Here is a 20,220-nt window from a genome sequence, read left to right as displayed (position 1 = left end):
TGATGAAATTAAGGCCATTCTCAGAAGACAGATCAATTACCTGTCACCTATTCATAATTAGTTCTTGAGACCACAACAACTGCCTGCATGCACACTGAGAGTGCTAGCGGGCATAAACAAGCGATGGGTTGTAACAGCCACAGACAGAGCAATACATTTCTCTGGTCTGGTGTCAGCAGATGGATCATTCATTACAACCTGAAGAAAGTCTTGCAAAAATCTGTAGTGTGAGCTGAGGGTACAGCAAAGTGAATGGATGAGGCAGTACCAGAGGGAAGTATGTATTTCTCAAAATTCCCTTCTTTTTATATAACAAAATAGATGGTTATGCTTATCTTGTCTTTAGTGTATTTCAAATACTTTGCTTCCAAACTGTTCTGACTTCCCTGTCAGTGCCAACTGGGAGTACAAATCACCTCACTTGACTTTAAAGCCATAACAGCTAGGTATGAAGTTTAAGCTGGCTGGAGATCAGGCTTGGCTCCTATGGATACTTTAAATGCATCTATAGAGAAAGCTTAATTTTGCCTTTCCCAGGTAACTGTCTTAAAAAGGGATGGATTACTATCCTGAATCACTCCTCTCTCTCTTTGCTGAATCTATAGGGAGTCTAAATATTGATTTAAGAAAGTATACCTAATTTTTAGATGGCTGATTTTAGAGAAGAATTTCTGTCTTAAAGAGGCACATGAAACCTTCCATTCAGTACTGTTATCATAAATAGATTGTGGTTAACAAAGGCAGAGCGTAACTGTCCTGGGTCTCTGGGATGTAGGCATCTTATGTATTTTGGGGAACATAGCAATTTAACATCTCTGTCTTGTACTCCAGGTGGACCTGTTATGTGTTGGGAGGTGATGGTTCATTATGATCCCAGTATGAAAGGTACTCAAACTCTGTAAGGTGTCACATAAAATGTTATTTATTAGAACTAACGCTTCAGGGTGAGAGTAATATAGATGATCTAATGTAACTTTAAACTCTGGGAACACCAAGTTGTGTAGCACTGAAGAGGCCTCTAATCCATGTACAACATACTGTGTAGACCCTGTCCATAGAAGAAGTTCTGTTTTGATCATTTGATCTGTTACAGGATTTTCTAAAAAGAAAACAACTCAATTCACCAGCTCAACTGTCAAGCTTGGGAACTTTTTGCTGTACTTCTAGTTAAAAGCAAGGTAACACAGGTGGCACAATCCTAGGTACCAAACTGAAACTGCCTTCAGGCTCTTCTGGTACAACGAGAAGGCTGAGTTTATCCTATGTCCAAGGGATTTGTGCAGAGCAACACAGACTGAAGGCATAGTTCAGCACAGCACAGGCAAGTGCTTGCACAAGGTAACTGTTGTGTGGATCACTAACTTCTCAATGTATCTTCAAAGCATTTTCTGAAGAGGTAGCTCCATCTGTTTTTTTGTGGAAGCCTTGTAAGGTTAGTTAGGTATACACACACTGTATTTAAGGACATTTCTGCTAAAATTCCTTGTTCCTCTGCTGTTATGTCCTAGGCTCTTTACTGAACAGCTGCCTTTCTGCAATGTTAGTGCACACTGCTCTTCTGAAGCATTACACAAACCTCACACATGGCACCTTTGTGAAGAAAACTTAAACCGCTGCAGTATCAAATCAACAGGTGAGACATGCATAGAGCAGAGGTCCAGGCTGGCACAGGAGCCTGGCATTTTCACACATAACCTTTGTCAGGACATGAGTTCTGCGCTAAGCACCATATGCTCTGTTTTTCTGGGATTCTCATTGTGACTTATTGAGCCAAACTGACATCTCTTTCTGGGAGGCAGGTTCCATTTAGGGTGTTTTTGTGGCTTACACACTCTAAATTACAGACACGCACACTTAAAGGTTGTGGATGAATGGCTCTGGGACTTTTGAAATGCTTCTTTCCTGCCTAACGACTTCAACAAGTAAATAGTTTTGCTTCCAGTGAAAGATCAGATTGTATTATTGTACATGATAGTATTTGTACCTTGGAGACAATCATTGTGGCAGATAGTCTGCTCTAAAGAGTACTGCTACGTCATTTAGCTAGAAAAAAGAAATTTTACTGAACAGACAAGCCTCTTCTCTTACAGAGGCAATTTGAAGATGTGCTTTTTTGGAAGAGCAACTTGAAGGAAAACATCCTAAAGGCCTCAGGATATTTCTAACTGTAGACAAAGCTGTGGGGATTTGTTTCTGCTCATCACAGTGCAAACAATGTCACATCTGTGCCTCTGAAGGGGTCTCATGACACTGATGATGGGGCAAGGCTAGGAGGTGCTGCAGCCAGGGGCCTTCACTTGTTGCCCAGCCTCTTAGGAGAAGAGGAAAAGAGTTCCTACCTGTGTCTTGCAGAAGAGGTGATGTCCCGCAGCAAAGCCAACCTGTCCCTAAGTAAAAGTGAAGAAAAAATCATCTGGATATAAATATTGCCTTGAGAACCTGCGATTCCCTTATTGTATCTGTTTGCAGAGGGACTGGGCTTTTTGTTGTTGGCTGCTAAACTTAGGAAGAGGATTCAGTGTGGATCAAATGATTAAATTGGAGATGAAAGGTCTCAGCAGCAGTGGGAAGGGCCTGGATGGTGTCATCTTATGAACTCAGAAGGCATGGGGTACTGTATGGTCATGTAAACATGTGCAGAGGACTGTAAACCACTCACAGTATGGGCTGCGTGGTCAAGGCTTTCAATCTCAGAAGTACTGTCTGTAACACCCTATTTGGTGCAAGAGCCACTAGAATGCAATTTAGTCATATGATGGGCCTTGCATGCCAAATTAAGGGAAATAGAAAGATCAGGGTTTACTTTTTTTTTTTTTTTTTTTTTTTTTAAAGCTTGGAAGAGAGTCTTGATGCACACCACAGCAAAATACACCTGAATTAAAGGATGTTAATTTCTTATTATTGGCTTAAGATTGTTCTCTCTTTTCCAAGGATCTCCCCCGCCAAGGCTTGTGAGTTATTGGAGGGCTGAGGTGAACACAGGTGTAGCCTGCCTATGCTCCTTAGCTGCTGGAGTGCAGGAACCCATGCAAGGCAGTAGCATGTGTAGCTACTGTTTAATAGTTCTGCAGTTGAAGACTATTGCCTTTGTCTCAAAGCCCTGGGCATCTACTGCCTTTATAACTTGTTTCTGGTTTCTCATCTGGTATATCTGCCCTTGGCTTCAGATTCTTGATTGCACCTTGGTAATCAGTTTTGGCTTGAAACATTATACTGGCTTATGTGTACTTTGATCTCTAGGCTAACAAGAAAGAAAGCGTGATTTTAGGGTTGCTCGGAGAGAGCTTCTCAGTGATTATGCAGGGAAACATTAGAACCCTAATTTTTATTTTCAGTTATGATTCTTTTCTCTGTATCTTCAGACACCCCTTTCTTGACTTTTCACGGCATAATTAACCTCATCTCCCCAGAGTCACCTATTAATTTATAATTGTATTGTTTGGCTGAATCTCAGCTCTATTCACTCCTTTCTATGCTTTATCCTCAGGCTTGATCATTTCCTCCTCCTTTTCTCTAAGTATTTATTAAGTTGCAGTCTCTTCTATGTAGTCCTCCTTTTTCCTAGCCTTAGTGTCCAGAGAGTACAACCTCCTCCTCATACTGAGTTGATGAGCTTTCTTTGCCATGTTGATTCTATCTGATCAGGCATTCAAGTTTGTTTTTTTTTTCTTTTTTTTTTTTTTTTTGGTCTGTTCTGGAAATTCTAATTTTTTCCCAAGTCTGCTTTTCAAGTGTTTTCTTTCTCTCAAGCTTTTCACAAGGTCCTGCAGTTTTGTTTCTGGCCATTTTCCATGGAAGTTGCCTTAACAGATGGGCTTCCTTAAGTACTGCAGTCTTTGTTATTCTATGGAGAACGCCTTTCAGAATTGAGGGAGGGTCTGTGAAAAGGAAACATGTAAAATTTGGGGTTTCTTTAGCTATAGGATAGTGAGAACAACTTACCAATTATAGTTTGCATGTAAGTAATGTGAAACAAGATGAATTTTGTTTTTGAATCTCAAGTTTCCAAAACCTCAAAGAAGTGATATAGATTTTATACAGATGAATTATAGTGATTACAGATGACATGCCTTTTTAACCATATAAATAAGCAGGAAAAAAAAAAGAAAAAGCTGTTTTGTATTTGGAATATTTCAAATGGAATGAGGAAAAATGTTTTATACAACCAAGAATGAATTTACTATTCCAAGCATTAACATTTATTATAGAAAATCCTTAGACCTCATGAATCATACAAATTTACAAGGGTACGTACAAATACATACACTCAGGTACGAGACAGAAGAATAATATTTGCGAACTAATGAAGATCAACGTAGATCAGACACTGAAAACTAGGAAAAGCTATTTAATAAAACTTAAATAAAGAACTTATAATAGTGTTTTGTTTTTATTTTAATCCATGTTAGGATTCTAATAAAATAAACATAAGCTTTTATAACAAATCTTTCACTTGGATACTAAAAATATCTCTGGACAAGGTAGAGCAGAGATTATCTGATAGATTTTGTGACACAGTCAAAATGTTCTATGAAAAGGATCTTCCTCATGTATGACCAGGTGCATTGAAGTGCAAGCTGCACCTCATTTCAGCTGTATTGATAAGCTTGTGAATGGCAATTTCTGGGACAGTTTTTCATTATTGGAAACCATTCATTAATGATATAAAGTGCCGTCACAAGAATTTGTTATCATTTTCAAATATCTGCATATTGAGCAAACTTAATTATGTAAATATTTCAGATTTTCTTTAGTTCTTAGAAAGAATTTGTTAGGAAAATTCTGGAGTTAGCTAAAATGACATTCCAATGCCACAGTGTGGTTTTCTCGATTCACATTTCTTCCACATTTCTTAGATACTCACAAACTTCTGGAAATTACTTTTTTTTTTTTTTTTTTTAAAAAAAAAAAGATATTTGGGAAAAGACAGCTACCACATCATTCCCTCAGCTAGCTCAAGCTGCATAGAATACCTATCTGTCTTTCAAACATTGTCTATGCCTCTGCTGAAAATACTTTCATATCTTCAAGAGCAACTTTCCATTGGGTACAGTAATACCAGTGTTTTCATATTGCTTTACCTCAGTCTATGCAAATCTGATCACTGCATTGGGTCCTTCCTTGTGTAGGTCTGATTTCACACATCTGTATCTACCTGTATTAATATTAAACAAAACATTTTGCTTAGAGAGTAATAAATAACTTTATCTCAGTGTAGTGAAGGAGCAGACATTTTCCTCCACTCCTTCCCTCCCTTACTGCTGTGGTTGATGTAGAAACCCCAAACTAACAGATCTTATTTAAAATGTTTCCAACATTTTCTAGAATACTTGTTAATTTATGTTATTGCTTTTTTGCCCACATTCTATTTATTATAAAGGGCTGACCTCAGCATGAACCTTAAAAGATTGCCATTCAGGGACATTAAAGAGATTTAAATCCCTTAATGTTCAATGCTTTAAAAACTATTTTATGACATAGCAATTAAAGGTGACATGCTGCAACTTTTTAATCCTGAGTGGCTACCTAGATTAACACTATCCCACTGAGTACATTACAGGTATGGCTCAGCAGAAAATGGGCAGTATGTTCTAATTCTCCCCTTGTGTACCCCTCATCCAACAAAAAATGTAACTTTCAAAAGGTAAAGGCTGCGAATTCCTGGAATTGGTGTGTGTGTAGTTCTTATGTACAGACATTTTCCAGAGAAAAGCGTTGGAAATCACAAACTCAGGCAGGAGTTGTAGAACTGCCATGATTAGTTCCGAAAGTTTGGGTGTCCTTTCTGGCCTGTTTTTATAGTCTGCTTGAAATGTTTGAAGCCGTGGTCATGGCATATTTAGTCTGGGAGAGAGGATGGCAACTGCAGAATTTGGAGGACAAGAGAAAATGAAAACAGCTTCTGCACACCTGCTACCTTGTGCTCGACCCCTTTGAGAATTGCTTGATGCTTCTTCTATACTATTCAGCCTACAACTCTGATTAAATGGAATGAAATTATGAAGGAAAATGTAGAAGCTGATGTACTCTGCGCAAACCTGCATAACAAATCTACCTCTAGTGGAAAGAGATGCAATTTCTCAGAAGTCAGGAGAGCTGTACACTAATACATTACAGGCATACTTGATGAGCTTGCATTCCCCTTCTGTTTAATCAAATGGATGGATTAAGAGGAGACTTTATATGTAGGGAAAGGAAGAAGACAGAACTGGCTCACCTGGGAAATCCTAGTTCCTCTAAGGGCACCATTCAGCCAAGGCCCTTCTTGGCCAAAAAAAGCACAAAAAAAATGCCACTGCAGAACTGAATATTCTCCATATGTTAATTCATATCCATTGTCTGAACTAAAATATAGCAATTGTCTTTAAGACCACCTCATCTATATACACTTAAGAAGTGAGCAGCTGACCGTTGTTAACAGACTGAAGGAGATACAAATGAATCTTCCTATTTTGAAATATGCCTCTAAATATTAAAGATTCATCACTATAAATTCCTTCTCTCTTTAATCATCATCAAGGAATACTATAGCTATTGCAAGCTGGCCTCCTTAACCCTAAACTAACAGCTCTTTCAGAGATGCTCTTTGTAGGCAGATCGTATGTATGCCTGGCTGTTTTTTGTTTGTTTGTTTTTAAACTGAACTGCATATTATGCTTTCATTTTATGTATCTCTTATTTTTGCTTTGCTTCATGCTGGAAGGCTTTTTAACAAAACAGTCTAAAAAACCCTCTATATCTGTATATAGTTCTATATCTGTATATAATATGAACTTGCACCTCACTGTGAGTTGTGGTGTATATATGTATCTTTGGTTCATCTCTTGTGTGGCATAACACAGCAGTATGGCTTTGCTATTTTCAAACACAGTATACCCTTTCAGAAAACTCTTCATTGACAAGCAAAGTTGTTCTTATTTTCTGAAATATAAGGGAGCTAAAAAAATGTTACTTGGAAGAAACAGCTGTGCTGCTTACAGCTCCTCTGTTGTCTGGGGGAACTGATAATCAGCATGCCCATCTTGCACCTTATCTGTGGCTCCAGTGGAATGTGTACTAAAGCAAAAGTCTTGAATTTTGCAGTTGGGAAAAAACAAGACAATAACTCACAGACTGAGATAAAAGTGGCAGATGTGAATAATACAAAAGTCCACATAATATTGAACCTTTTTCCTCAAGCCAGAGATTCCCTGTCAGACATGCTGCTTCAGACACTGATCTCATAGCATCTCACAACTGAAACAAAGACTGCATTTGGAGACTGCTTAAAGGGAGACCTTTGGGGTAAATACCCACACAGGTATAGAAGCAGTGTCAGCCGGTGTCACTTTTCTTCACGAATCAGAACTCTTCTTCTGAATCTGTAGAGAGAAAGTAAAATTCAGCTCCGAATAGCACCAGATCTGAGAAAGGGCCATCTACCCCAGGCAGATTTCATTGAGGTGCCACTCAGCATAGAGTTGTCTCATGCTCACCAGTGAGAAAATGTCAACAGGAACAAAGCTGTAAAGCTTCGTGGTCAGGGACTTTCCCTGGAAAGGAGATAAATGTGACTCCAATTCTTAGTCAAAAATTTTTTTCATCATTTTTTTTTTTTCATTGATTATTTATAGTAAAAGTAACTACACAGGCATACAACCTGTACAGTCTCCAGGAAAGCTCTAAAAAATGGTGTCAGTTTTTTATATGCACATATTCTTTTTCTTGATCTTTGAATGTGTACTTCATTTGTTCACATACAAAAGAAAAAAAAAAAAAAAGAAAGAAAGAAAACTGTAGTACTAAGGGGTGAATGGAGTGCTTGTATGTACTTGTACATCCCTTTCCTGCCTTTCTCAAAGACCTTTGTTTAGCGTGCTCTACAGAAAGGTAGGTGACTTGTATGTAAACACTCTAAGGCTGCTGGGGAAGCACAACCACGTCCCTACTCCCCAGGCAATTACTCCAACAGTAGATTTTGCAGTAAGAATAACAAATAATAAACATTGTCTTTAGGGGTAATATTTCAAACATCTCTTGATATTACCTTGGCTTTTGGTTGTAGCTGAAATCAGGGCAAAAAATATTATTTGTAGAACATAAAAGCAATGAATTGAATGAAATCAAATGAAAGAGTTTTCTGCTAGGGAATTGAACACTAAAAATCTTCCTGCAGAGGACTGTTTCAAATATCTTGAGCTGGCAGTATTCTCATATCTGCTTAGTTTTATAGTAATTAATTTTTCTAAGTTCCCAAATATCATTAGATTCTGACCAAGGATGCTACTAAAATTCAGTGCAGGTGACAGCTGTACATTGCAGTAGGACCTACTTGAAAATAAATCTAGATTTTTCTCTTAAAAGAATAGAAGAGACAAATGCATTTAATAGAAAATAATTTGGAAAATTTTAAACTGTATATATAATGAATGTGAAGCCAGAGTGCACTTTAACATCCAATTCTCCAAATTTTACTGTTTACACAATTAGTCCCTAGGCTAATGTTACTAGAATGCTAACCATACTAATTACAGTCCTGTACTACAGGTGAGGCAACTAGGTGTATTGATTCATCTACCAGAAGGTTCTCTTATACCAGAGGTTGGCTACGTTCTACCTTTAAGAAAAGAAGAGATATTAAGTTTTCTATTTTAATCAGCCTAACAGAGGTTAAAAAGATGTTTTTAAGGTTTCCTTGAACATATCTGTGATTGGGATATATATTTATACCTTTTTATTTTTTTTTCTTTGAGAATATAAGTGATCCACCTGTTACCACTAAAATGGAATGTCTATTTTCTCTTGTTGTCACATTGGGACAAACTAAAACTAAACTTCAACATTTCACTGCAAACTGTAATGTCAGAACCTTGAGAAATATGTAAGAACTCAACGAATCAATCAACAGAATTATGTTCTCCTTTTAACATAGCTCTCCCTCCTCCTTGATGATAGCACAGAAGGGACAGTTTAGATTAGTTTAATCAGCAGATTTTTGGACTTGGTCTTGAAATGTCACTTCTTAATCTTCCTTACCTTGAAAAATGAAGATATTGGAATTTTATATAACAGTTTTGTCTGAGAGGTATAGTCCTTCTGTCAATATTCACAGAAAGGCTTACTCATAACCCATAGTGAACTGCATTTCCATGGTCCTGGCAACACACTCCATTTCTTGGGACTCAATGGTGAATTCAGAAGTTTTGTCTGTGTATCTTCTTCATCTTTAAACACATTAATTTTCAGTCATTTAATTTAAAACTGGATTTAAAGAAAAGGTTAGCAATAAAAGCCTAGTTGAGACAGGGGGTATATTTAGTAACAGTGCATGAAGAAATTATTCATATGTCTCTTCTGAAAGTTATTAAATCATAAATGTGAATTAAAACCCATATTTTTAATTTTCTATTAATAATATCCAAGCAGTTTCCTCCCTGCCCCAGTATATCTTAGAGGTGGCAATTAAGCACTTGATTTCATGGAGAAGGAGGTCACATAAGAACTAAAGATCTTTCAATTTCTAATGACTTTTCTGTAAGCTTTTCTGTAAGCTTTGTGGTGAAAGTGGTAAAGCCAGATAAAAAGTGAGTAGGCTGGCATATTAAGTGATTATTTTTCACATCAAGTAGCAGTTTCATGCATTTTGAATCCAAATACTAGTGCCTCTGGCTGTTTAATAGCTTGGTCATATCACAATAATTCCTAAACTAATTTCTTAAAGGCTCTTCTGTAGTCTCAGCTGATTGTCCTGTCACAGCGAATCTTTCTGTTTGGAAAATGGCAGCAAATATAGATCACTGGGTTTTGGTTTCACTCCTTGGATCAGTGCTGGTGTTGCTGCAACTACCTTTCTAAGGAGGTCTTTACAACTAATCCTGTTTTCCGTGAGTTCAAGCTAGAGTAAACCTTTGCCCCCCAGCTGTACTAAATGTAATTACCTGAAAGGTTTTTAAGTGTATCAGTAGTTAAAAGAGTGAGTGCTCTATTCAAAGTCAAGTCACAGAAGGCAAGGAAAGATTCATAGATTACATCCAGAGTGCAAGACAGGTGGCTTTATGGGCGTGTAGCATCCCTCAGGCATAGGCATCCATTCTGGTGGACTGCCAAAGTGCCCTGCGGCTCCCTTCCATCCTCTCCGCTTTGCTTTCCTTCTCAGAGCATCAGAGTAAGGGATGAAAGGTGGAGACTAGATGCAAGGTATTTTGTTTGCTTAGATCTTCTGGGTGAGAAATACCTTCATATCTCTTAGCATGAATCTGTCCCTAATGATTTCAGTAGATTTTGTATGTGTCTGTAGACCAGTACTGAAGGCTAAGTTTGAACACGCAACATAAGGTTATTATAGGTAACACAACTGAGGTTATTTTCATAACAATCCTCATATACTGACAGAAACAATGACTTCAGATTCCACACCTAAAAATGTAGTTAATCTGGAAATCATTAAGGCTAAATAAAAATATGAAATAGTTAAAAAGCACATCCCTACTTTCTTTATGTTCCTGCATTTACCCCAGGTAACAGAAACAACCTTATTTTCTGCAGAACATTTCTGTACTCAATTTCTTCAAAACAACCAACATTTTTTTATTATTTTTTTTCCTTTCCATTTCTGTTAAGAACCAAGCAAGCTTTTATCAATGACATAGTAGTGATAGGAGAACATGTGGACTCAGCAATGTGCCCTAATGTTGCCAGCAGAGCCCAAGGTGACTTCAAAAGTAGCACAGAGGACAACTCCTGGAGAATGGAGCATAGGGCACAGTGGAAACAACTGATCCTGCCAAAGGCCATTACCAGGAGCATGAGCTGTCCTAAACCAGAGGTAACAGGTAAAGGAGTTTACGCTAGACAACGGGAGTTTATTTGAGCATGAACTCAGTAAGAGTTATGCAGAATACCTCATCATGGCAACCTAGCTTCACCTCATCTCTCTTCCTAGCATTGTAAACACTTGCTGTTTGCTGGTGGGACTCAACAGCAAACAGCTGTTTGTCAGGAACTGGAGGGGATGGACCATATCCTCTCAGCCCACCTGGAGGGCATGATCTGGGAGTGTCTGGGGGTGATGCAAGTGAAAAAAATAAGGAATAATTTTTTCATCATTTCAATTAGTGTGCAGGTGTGGCTTTTGAACTTCCAGGAGCAGATTAGATGGCGTTTGGGAAAAGCAGCATTACCTTTAGAGTGAGTCTTGAACCACTGATGTAATGTGGTTCTGAAGAATGGACTAAATTCTAAAATTAAGCTCCAAATTGAAGGAATGTAGCCACTCATAACACAAGCAAGCAAAACACACACACATACCAATTAATTGCTTAATTGCTTACTACATGACAACCTTGAAAAATAAAGCTCTCTTGAAGTTAGTTTCTATTAGGGGGAGAAATTGTGTGATTAGTAATGATTTGATGTTGGAACATCCATTATTTTTTTTTCTTGGCAAGGTATGAAAAGAGGAATTTTAGATATTTTCAGTTGGAATTATAGAATCATTGAGGTTGGAAGGGCAACCTAGAAGGTTATTGACCTTCTGTGCTGTGAATACACATTGCTGACTTGTTGTGAACTTTTTGTCTTCTAGAACCCATAGATTTTTTTTTTTTTTTCTGCAGTGCTGCTTCCCAACTTGTTGTCACCAGCATGTACAGGTGCCTGGGGTTATTTCTTGTCAGATGCAGGACTTTATATTTCTCCTTGCTGAATTTCACAAGATTCCTTTCAGCCCAGTTCCCCAGCCGGTCCAGGTTCCTTTGAATGGCAGCACCCCCAGCTGGTGTATCAGCCACTCATCCCAGTTTAGTGTCATCTGAAAATGTGCTGAAAGTGCACTCTGTCCAAGCATCCAGGTCATTAATAAAGATAGACAATATTAGCCCTAGTATTGATCCCTGGCATACTCTATCTAAATAAGTATGTAAAAGGCACTAAGTGCACTGAGTAGGACCATACACCATACATTTCACCATACATTTTCCTCAAGTCTGTAATAATTATACAATTCTATGATTCTAATATAGTGTAGCTCATACTGAAATAAAACTTAATCATAACTTTCCTAAAATCAGAAGTCTGTTGCTACAATGCTGTAATGTCACAGTGCCCAAGGATGTTCATTATATGTTTCCCATAAATTTGTATCTAATCTAATAATCTAATATTACTGAATCCTAACTGATTTTTTATATATATATATATATATATATATATATTTATTTATTTTTTTCCTTTTCTTTCTTTAAAAATGGCTGAGTGAGAAAATGGGAAATTAATTGTACCCTGCAGACTGGACTGTTTTTTTTTGTTTTGTTTTGTTTTGTTTTGTTTTTGTATGAATTGCAGAACAGCTCCCTGGCAAGATTTGTAGTGTGAAGTGATACTTTTTTCTGGACTGATGAAAAAAAATATGGAGAAGACAGACAAGGTCCTTGCAGATCTGAAATGGAAGTAGTGGGGTAGAATAGTTAGTATTGACCTTCAAAAGTAAATACAGACTAAGAACAATTGCTCTGACTGTAACTGCACAAAGTTAGACAGTCAGGAAAAGTTAGATGTGATGTAGAGGAGCAAGTGGGAAAGAAATGAAGAGTTTAGCATTCAGATCTCATATACTGAGCCAATAATTTCCGTACATCACGTGTAAGATGCTTCTGCCAAGTGAGAAAGTACCATTGATTTTACCCACACAGACTAATGGCAGAAGTGAGAGGAAGCACCATAAATCTCTACCAGACACTGTAAGTGAGGTCTGTTCATCTACTTTTTCTCAATGACAAGTGGGGCAAGAGTCAAAAACGAAAAAGTGGGGCAAAAGTACTAAAAGAAACAATGCGAGGAAATAGTGAAAAGTTGTGTAATGTGCCTACTAGAGTGGATATGATGATGCCCTATGTAACTGGAAACAAGTTGCAGGTGTTAAAACAAGTAAATAGTGGACTTCATGTTGGATGCTGGCAGCAATGTTTTTTTTGTGTCACACTACCTGCTCCAAGGTACCTTGGTGTAAGGGGGACTCAGAAAGGCCACCTGGTGGCCTGCTCAGTGGGAATCACATTGGTCATCTATATCAATGGAGAAAAAGTTAGGCAATATTTGCTGAGGGCTGATAGCCAGTTTGGGTATGTAGTTTTGTGGGCAAAGAGTGATGGGACTGATGAGACAGCTAGTCTTTGGTTAACCTGGCCTAGTTGTTCCTGAAAAGGAGCTTCCCCTATAGCAAATCCATGACTCAAATATCGGTGATAAAACTCTGGAAATGTAGAATCTTGCATATTTGCTTTTCTGACTTTCATTGACCTTATGCTGGTCAGAGCTCCGGGGAATATTTATTCATCACGTACCCCCCTCCTCCTCCTTCTTCTCCTTCTCTTCCTCCCCCCCCCCCCCCAACATGCTCTGATGTGATCTTGTTATATTATAAAATTAAGCTTCTGCTTCCTGTTTTGATTCCTTAGAACTGTAGTTGGACACTCATTGAAATGTCACTGCAATTTATATTACACATATCTACTCAACGCTTAAAGATCAAAGGCAGCCCTTTCATGCAGTCAGGTGGTCTCATGGGGGGAAGAGGTAACAACATCATGCAGGGGAGGGAGGAGGAGTACAAGGACAGAAATAATTTCAGTGCCTGGGACGGGAACCCTAGAGTTAGACATCTCAAAGGTGGGGCAGATGTCCTTATGACGATTGAAAGAAAATGGACAGAAGGAGAAAATACTGACAGGAACACAGAATGGGTATAGTAACACTAGCAGTGGCTGTCAGGAGGCAAAAGAGAGAAAAAGAGAGACAAACACCTGAGAAAATACGGCATAGAAAACTCTAAAAAAAAGTTGAGAGATTATTATATTTTTTTTTTCCTGTCAGTATGTTTCTGGCAGGATGTACTGCTTCAGTGGTCACTTATATCTTTTAATGTCAATCTCAGGAAAGCAGCAGCAGAACACCAAGGTATGCTGACATTGAAGCTCCTGTGAGAAGGAGAGTCATCCTGCTATATTTTCACAGCAGTTCTTCATAAGGGAGGCCTAGAACAGGTGGGAAAGTGGTGCTATGTAGGGTGTACAATAGCAAAAAAATTCACTGGCAATGTGAGGACATTGGATGAGGTCTTAATGTTTGTGCTAGAGAGAAGACCCAAAATTGCACACCCTGTCAGAGGTTAGCTGCATGTGGTGCAAGCTCTGAAGCACCCACAGAGGCTCTCAAGGACAGATATGGAATTCCCTGAGCACCTTTCACACTCAAACCATGTGCAACTGGCCTGAGCAATGTCTCTGTATAGATGCCAGGGCACCACTCTTTCAAACACAAGACTGAGAACATCCTGATATACAGAAGGATATCAAAGGCACTCACCAAGACACTGGCAGGCAGGTGGTGATTTCTGCACCCCAGGAGGCCCTTCGTGGTGGCTCTGGACATTCTCGGTGGGGACCACCTCACTCAGCTCAGCAGCTCCTCTGCTACTCTCAGACAGAACATTAAAAGTGTGGGCAAATGATAATACAGCACATCAGCTGATGTTAGTACTGCTGCTAAAACTGATGGAGCTAAATGACTGGATGAAAGAAAAAAGATGAGGGATTAGAGGGCCTAGAGTAAATACTCCTAAAATATTTGTTAGCAAGGGGTTTTAATTACATAAGTGTTCCTATGTATTAAAATGGGATTATTCACATGAATACATCTTTGAAGCAGATGCATCTTAAATAAAGTATATATATTTTTTTTCAGTTTATAAGATTTAAGGTGATTATTGTCTTTTCTTAAAAAGATAAGCAGATTTTTACTGTAGTATTTATTACTTTTACATCTTTCCAGTTGTTTTACATATACTGCTTTGCACATATATTTTTTGATAACTTGTTTGCCTCTATTACTCCATCATTGTCAATTTCTGTATTTGTTCAAATTAAAGATTCAACAAAAACATTAATACATTGTATTGATTATATTGGAATGAGTCACAAATGTGTTTCATGCTCAATTTCCTCTTGAATCAGTAAGTTTTTATTCCTTTTGATCACTCTGTATGATAGATTTCTCAGTGCTGGTGTAATTTCTTTCAAGTTTTTGTCTTTTTCTATTGTAGATATTGCTGACCTTCACACAACCCTGCATCGATACTCTGTTCTCACGAACATTAATACAACCACAAGTTTTAAGCTTCTTCTCAGCTTTATCCTTTCTCACCTCTCATGGATGAGCTCCATTTAGGCTATAGCCAACAGCATCTCCTTCCAGATTCATTCACTGGAGATAATGGTGGGTCTTTCTGTGCCTAAGGTAAGTGAGATACAAGTGAAGGAAGGATCTGAAAGAAAAAGTGCAATAAGAGAACCTGGCAAACTTTTTTTTTTCTCCCCACAGGTCAATGATTTATCCATTTGCTCTCTTCTATTTATGAGTGATCTGAAAGTGAGCTTTGCCACAGTGTTTGCTACGACTTTCAGTTGCTTTGGAATTAATTGCTGTGACTATCAGCCTTACTATTAATGTGTACTGTGTATAGTGTAATAATCCAAATTACCTGCATTTGCATCTATTAATTGGTTTAAGGACTCTTTAAATCCACAAAGGGCTTTCAAGATAAATGTGAATACATGCTTATATCATAGAATCATAATATAGAAAAATAGAATGGCTGGGGTTGGAAAGGACCTTAAGTATCCTCTAGTTCCAACCCCCCCCCCCCCCCCGCAATAGGTAGGGATGCCACCCACTAGATGAAGTTGCCCAACACCCAATCCAGCCTGGTCTTGAACACCTCCAGGGATGGGGCATCCACAGCTTCTCTGGGCAACCTGTGCCAGGGCCTCACCACCCTCTGAAGAGTTTTCTCCAAACTTTTAATCTAAATTTCCCCTATTTTAGTTTAAAACAATTTCCCCTTGTCCTGTTATTATCTGATTGAGCAAAAAGTTGCTCTCTATCCTTTTTATAAGCCCCCTTTAAGTACTGACAAGCCGCAATGAGGTCATCCCAGAACCTTCTTTCCTTCAGGCTGAACATCCCCAGCTGTCTCAGCCTTTCTTCATCAGTGAGGTGCTTCAGCCTTCTGATCAGCTTTGTAGCCCTCCTCTGGACCTGTTTTCACACATTTTTCTTGTACTGGGTGCCCCAGACCTGGACACAGTACTCTAAGTAGGGCTCACATGGGCCCACTTCTCCAACTTTTCCAGGTCCCTTTGGATGACATCCCTTCCTTCTGTTGTATCAACTGCATCACTCAGCTTGGTGTCATCTGCAAACTTGCTAAGGGTGCACTAGATCCAGTTGTCTGTGTTGCTAATAAAAATATTAAACAGCACTGGTCCCAAGACAGACCCTGGAGGAACACCTCTTGTCACCAGCCTCCTCTTGGACACAGAACCATTGACCACCACTCTCTGTGTGTGACCTTCAAGCCAAATCCTTATCCACTAAATGGTTCTCCCATCAAATCCATATTTCTCTAATTTGGAGATCAGGATATCATGTGGGACTGTGTCAAAGGTCTTACAGAAATCCAACTTGTCAACTGATGCAGTCACTTCATCTCAGAAGACCACCAGATTGGTCAGGCATGATTTACCCTTTGTGAAGCTGTGCTGGCTGTCTCAGATCACCTCTTGTCTTGCATGTACCTTGACATTGCCTACAGGAGGATCTATTACATGATCTTGCTAGGCAGAGAGGTGAAGCTCACTGGTCTGTAATTCTCCATGTCCTTCTTCCTACCTTTTTTTTAAAATGGATGTGATGTTTCCCTTTTTCCAGTCACCAGGGACTTCACCTGGCTGCCAGGACTTTTCAGCTATGATAGAGAGAAGCTTGGCAACTACATCAGCCAAATGTAGCTTATATAATTCTCTCTTTGCAAACATGTGTTCAGAGAATGTACATAACCCTATCTTCAAATTATTATTATTATTTTTTTTTCTCACTACCTGCCATGGAATGCACTTTCAAATGTATATGAAAACAAAGTGAACAATTTATTGAATCACCATTTACAGATATACAGATATTGTTCTGCAATATTTGCCCATGTTTAAGGTGTTTATAGAAGTATCATATGTGGGAAGGAGGAATCAGAAACACATGAACAGAATTTTATGTACAAATAATGTAAACATTGCCTAACAAAGACTCCAGACAGCACAGCATAATATGATTAATGTATCTGACTCAGCTGAATCCCAGTGTTTAAGTCATTATGACTAAGTAATGGATGGGTTTTGGGAAATGAATTGAGAGTCTCAGACTTGCTCCTGCTGGACAGCTATCACCATCATACAAATGAAATTATTATCCTATTGTTTCATAAGCTCAGGAGAGAGATAATGAACAGAATAGATAAAGTAGCTGAACTATGCCTTGTCCTTAAAACAAGTTGGCAACTAATTAACAAGATGCTATGGTAGAAACTTTTATTCCCATTGCCCTTGCATGACTTCTTCAGCCTGATAAATAAAACTCCTAAGGTCTCTACAAGTTCCTTATCAGTGATATCTCGGATGCAAAAGCTCCACACAGGTACCTGTAATTCCTACATGAAGTTGCTGGTTTTACTAAATGTTATACAGAATATTTTCTAAGGACTTGACTAATTGATTGGGGAATGAGTCCTCACTTAAAAATAACCTGTCCCTTGAAAAATAAAAGATGGCTAAAGAAAAACAAAATAATGATTTGCAACAATGCAGCATTAATTAAATAACTTCTCAGGGGAAAAGATTTCATAAGATACTTTTCATCAACTCACAGACGTTCAAGAAAAGTTCATTCTGCTAAAAAGAGCTCCAATACATTCAGTACCTAAAAACAAAGATGTACATCATACAGCTGAAAGGCCAGGAGATGCCTGAAGATATCATTTACTCCATCAGTGCCTAGCAAGACAGGATCAACCATAGATATATCTTTCTTGACTATAATCCATTTACTTTTTTTTTTTTTTTTTTTTTTTTTCCAGGGCAAGAGATCAACTGTCTGCTTTCTCCTCTTTAAAGTATAAACTATTTGTGAAGATTCTTATTAAATCATAATGATTATTTTTTATATTCTTAGTCCTTATTTTTATGGCAATCTTCAAGGAACTGAGAAAATGAGAACATGGCATATGACAAGGAGTTTAAACTGCCTTCAAAGAGCTGTCAATAAACCAGTCGACTCAAGTGTACAGTGTAAATCAGCCTGTAAGAATTCCTAAAGATTGATCTTTCTCTCCTGCTCTTGTCTTAGAAGAGATGGTGGTTGTACCAAGAGACACAAAGGATTCTGAGCACCTGTGTCAAGCATAGGGGAAACAAAACTCACTCCCAGATGGGCCCTATGAATTCTGCAAGACAAAAAACTATTGCTATCCCAAAGGCCCTTTGTTGGGCACACCATCAATGACTCATCAAATGTTCAGTGTGGAAACATGCAAACAGATATTGATAAGGCATGCCAAGTAATAGAATAACAAAGTAATTTTTTCTTATTCATAATAACCCATTAATTACCTCTTAATACAAGTAAGACAGGAATTATCCAAGCATCCTAATCATCTGAGTTTCATATAGTAGTTTCCCCTCTAAAGATTTTCTTCCTAGTGGGTCTGTTCTCATGGGTTGTTATAAAACCACATCTACTGCCTTTCATAGCCCTTCTGCTTCCACTCATTTTTATAGCCTTGTCCCCAGATGTCTCTTCTGAGAATGTGAGTAGACAAAATGAAGCTACAATAAAGCCAACAAGACTTTTTGCTTCCTATGAAAAACAAAGAATAACAACAGATGTAGAGGATCCCTCTTGCTTCTCTGCAGAATAAAACTAACAGACATGAAGTTGGATGAGGGACTGCTCTTCTCAGTTCCTCTTAAGAAAATGAAATACACAGAACATTAGTAGTAGAGTCTTGCTTTGTCATTTAGTGCATTCTCAAAAACATGCTGTTGTTGCTAAGAATTGTATAGAATAAAAGTTGGATGGCGATAAGCAAGCCCTTATGGATTTTGGCACGACTTCATCCTTGAGAAGACTCCTCCAGGAGGGTCCCAAGCAGACATTCTTGCAAAGAATAGGAGTGCTTGAGATGGACTATCACATATACTGCAGAGTTTACACACTGCATAGCTCTATAGGCTAAGAGGCACAAAGAAGGAGATATGCAGAACAGAAGTGGAAACTTCATGTAGGATTTTTTCCCCCAACAGGATAGGGGAATTCAGATGTTATTTTGGGCCTCCCTGTGGATGCATATTGGCTGGCAATCATGTATTCCTGCAGAGCAAAAATGTCAGGCTCTTATATTTGCCTATGCATGTAAAAGCCTGTCTTGATACAGAAACAAGGATCTTGCTGCAGAGGTGATATAAGGCCACTGTAATCCTCATCTCCCCTTCCACCAGACCACCCTAGATTAATCCTGATGTCTTTTTCTGACAGGTTTACAAATTACCTCATTAGTTCCTGTGAGCCTACATTCCTCCACTCAGTGTATGAGAACAAATAAGCAAAGACAAAAGCAAAGACAAAAATCACAGCAGGCTGGAATTCGCACACTAAGTACTTGTCAGGCAACACAACAGCATGATATAAGGAATTCATGCAACAAAACCAAACTAAAACAAAAAAAAGCCTTGGTCAAAACAATTATGTTTTATTCTGTGCCAGGCACAGAAAGGAGTATCTGGTTCAACAAGTTATTGGAATAATATATTGACAAGTCTTATCTCATTTTCCTGGAGCTCATTCACTCACTTTACCTACAGGCATTGTATGCATACTGTGCTACTGCTAGTTACCATTTATATATATATACATATATATATACACATAGATATATTTGTAATTTTCTTACAGCAGTATGTTTGTACTGACAAAGTCCAGTCTTATATAAATACTGTCATAAGTAATATATATTCCAGAAACGTGTATCTTAATGCAAAACAATAGCTACAACTATGCATGTGTTTTCAAAATGATAAAATGGAACTTTTTCCTCTATTAGAATGTTTAAATACTATCTATTTATTGTCTACCTACTAATCTTCTCACTTCTAGATGAGCAAAACTATTTTGGGAAGGTGATGTTTCACATCTCTATTTTAAATCTGGAAACTACATGATGCTTCATAAAGTCTTACAACCCAGACTTATGGTATCTAGTTTTGAGTCCTATGGTTTATAAAGCCCATCTCCTTATACTCTGTGGGGTGCCAAGCTTACAGCTTAGCTTCAAGAGTGGGACACTGCAATGTGCACAAA

The 20,220-nt window shown here is 38.2% G+C and overlaps 1 long non-coding RNA gene across 3 annotated transcripts in view; it reads left to right on the top strand.

The window, feature by feature from the left end:
• LOC119717473 (uncharacterized) overlaps nucleotides 1–19,694 on the top strand; it is a 37,571-nt gene extending 17,877 nt beyond the window's left edge. For 2 of the 3 annotated variants that reach the window (XR_005267065.2, XR_005267067.2), the window contains exons 2-3: nucleotides 15,077–15,270; nucleotides 15,355–15,501. This is a non-coding gene — a long non-coding RNA (uncharacterized lncRNA). Of the gene's footprint in view, nucleotides 1–15,076; nucleotides 15,271–15,354; nucleotides 15,502–17,941 lie in introns of those variants that run through there. The other variant, XR_011806696.1, reaches the window with a different exon arrangement.
• The last annotated feature ends 526 nt before the right edge of the window (nucleotides 19,695–20,220 follow it).

The sequence above is a fragment of the Anas platyrhynchos genome, chromosome 1, assembly GCF_047663525.1.
Source record: "Anas platyrhynchos isolate ZD024472 breed Pekin duck chromosome 1, IASCAAS_PekinDuck_T2T, whole genome shotgun sequence".
Classification (NCBI taxonomy): domain Eukaryota; kingdom Metazoa; phylum Chordata; class Aves; order Anseriformes; family Anatidae; genus Anas; species Anas platyrhynchos.
The sequence above is the reverse complement of the archived record's forward strand: the minus strand, read 5'-3'. Positions and strand labels throughout refer to the sequence as shown.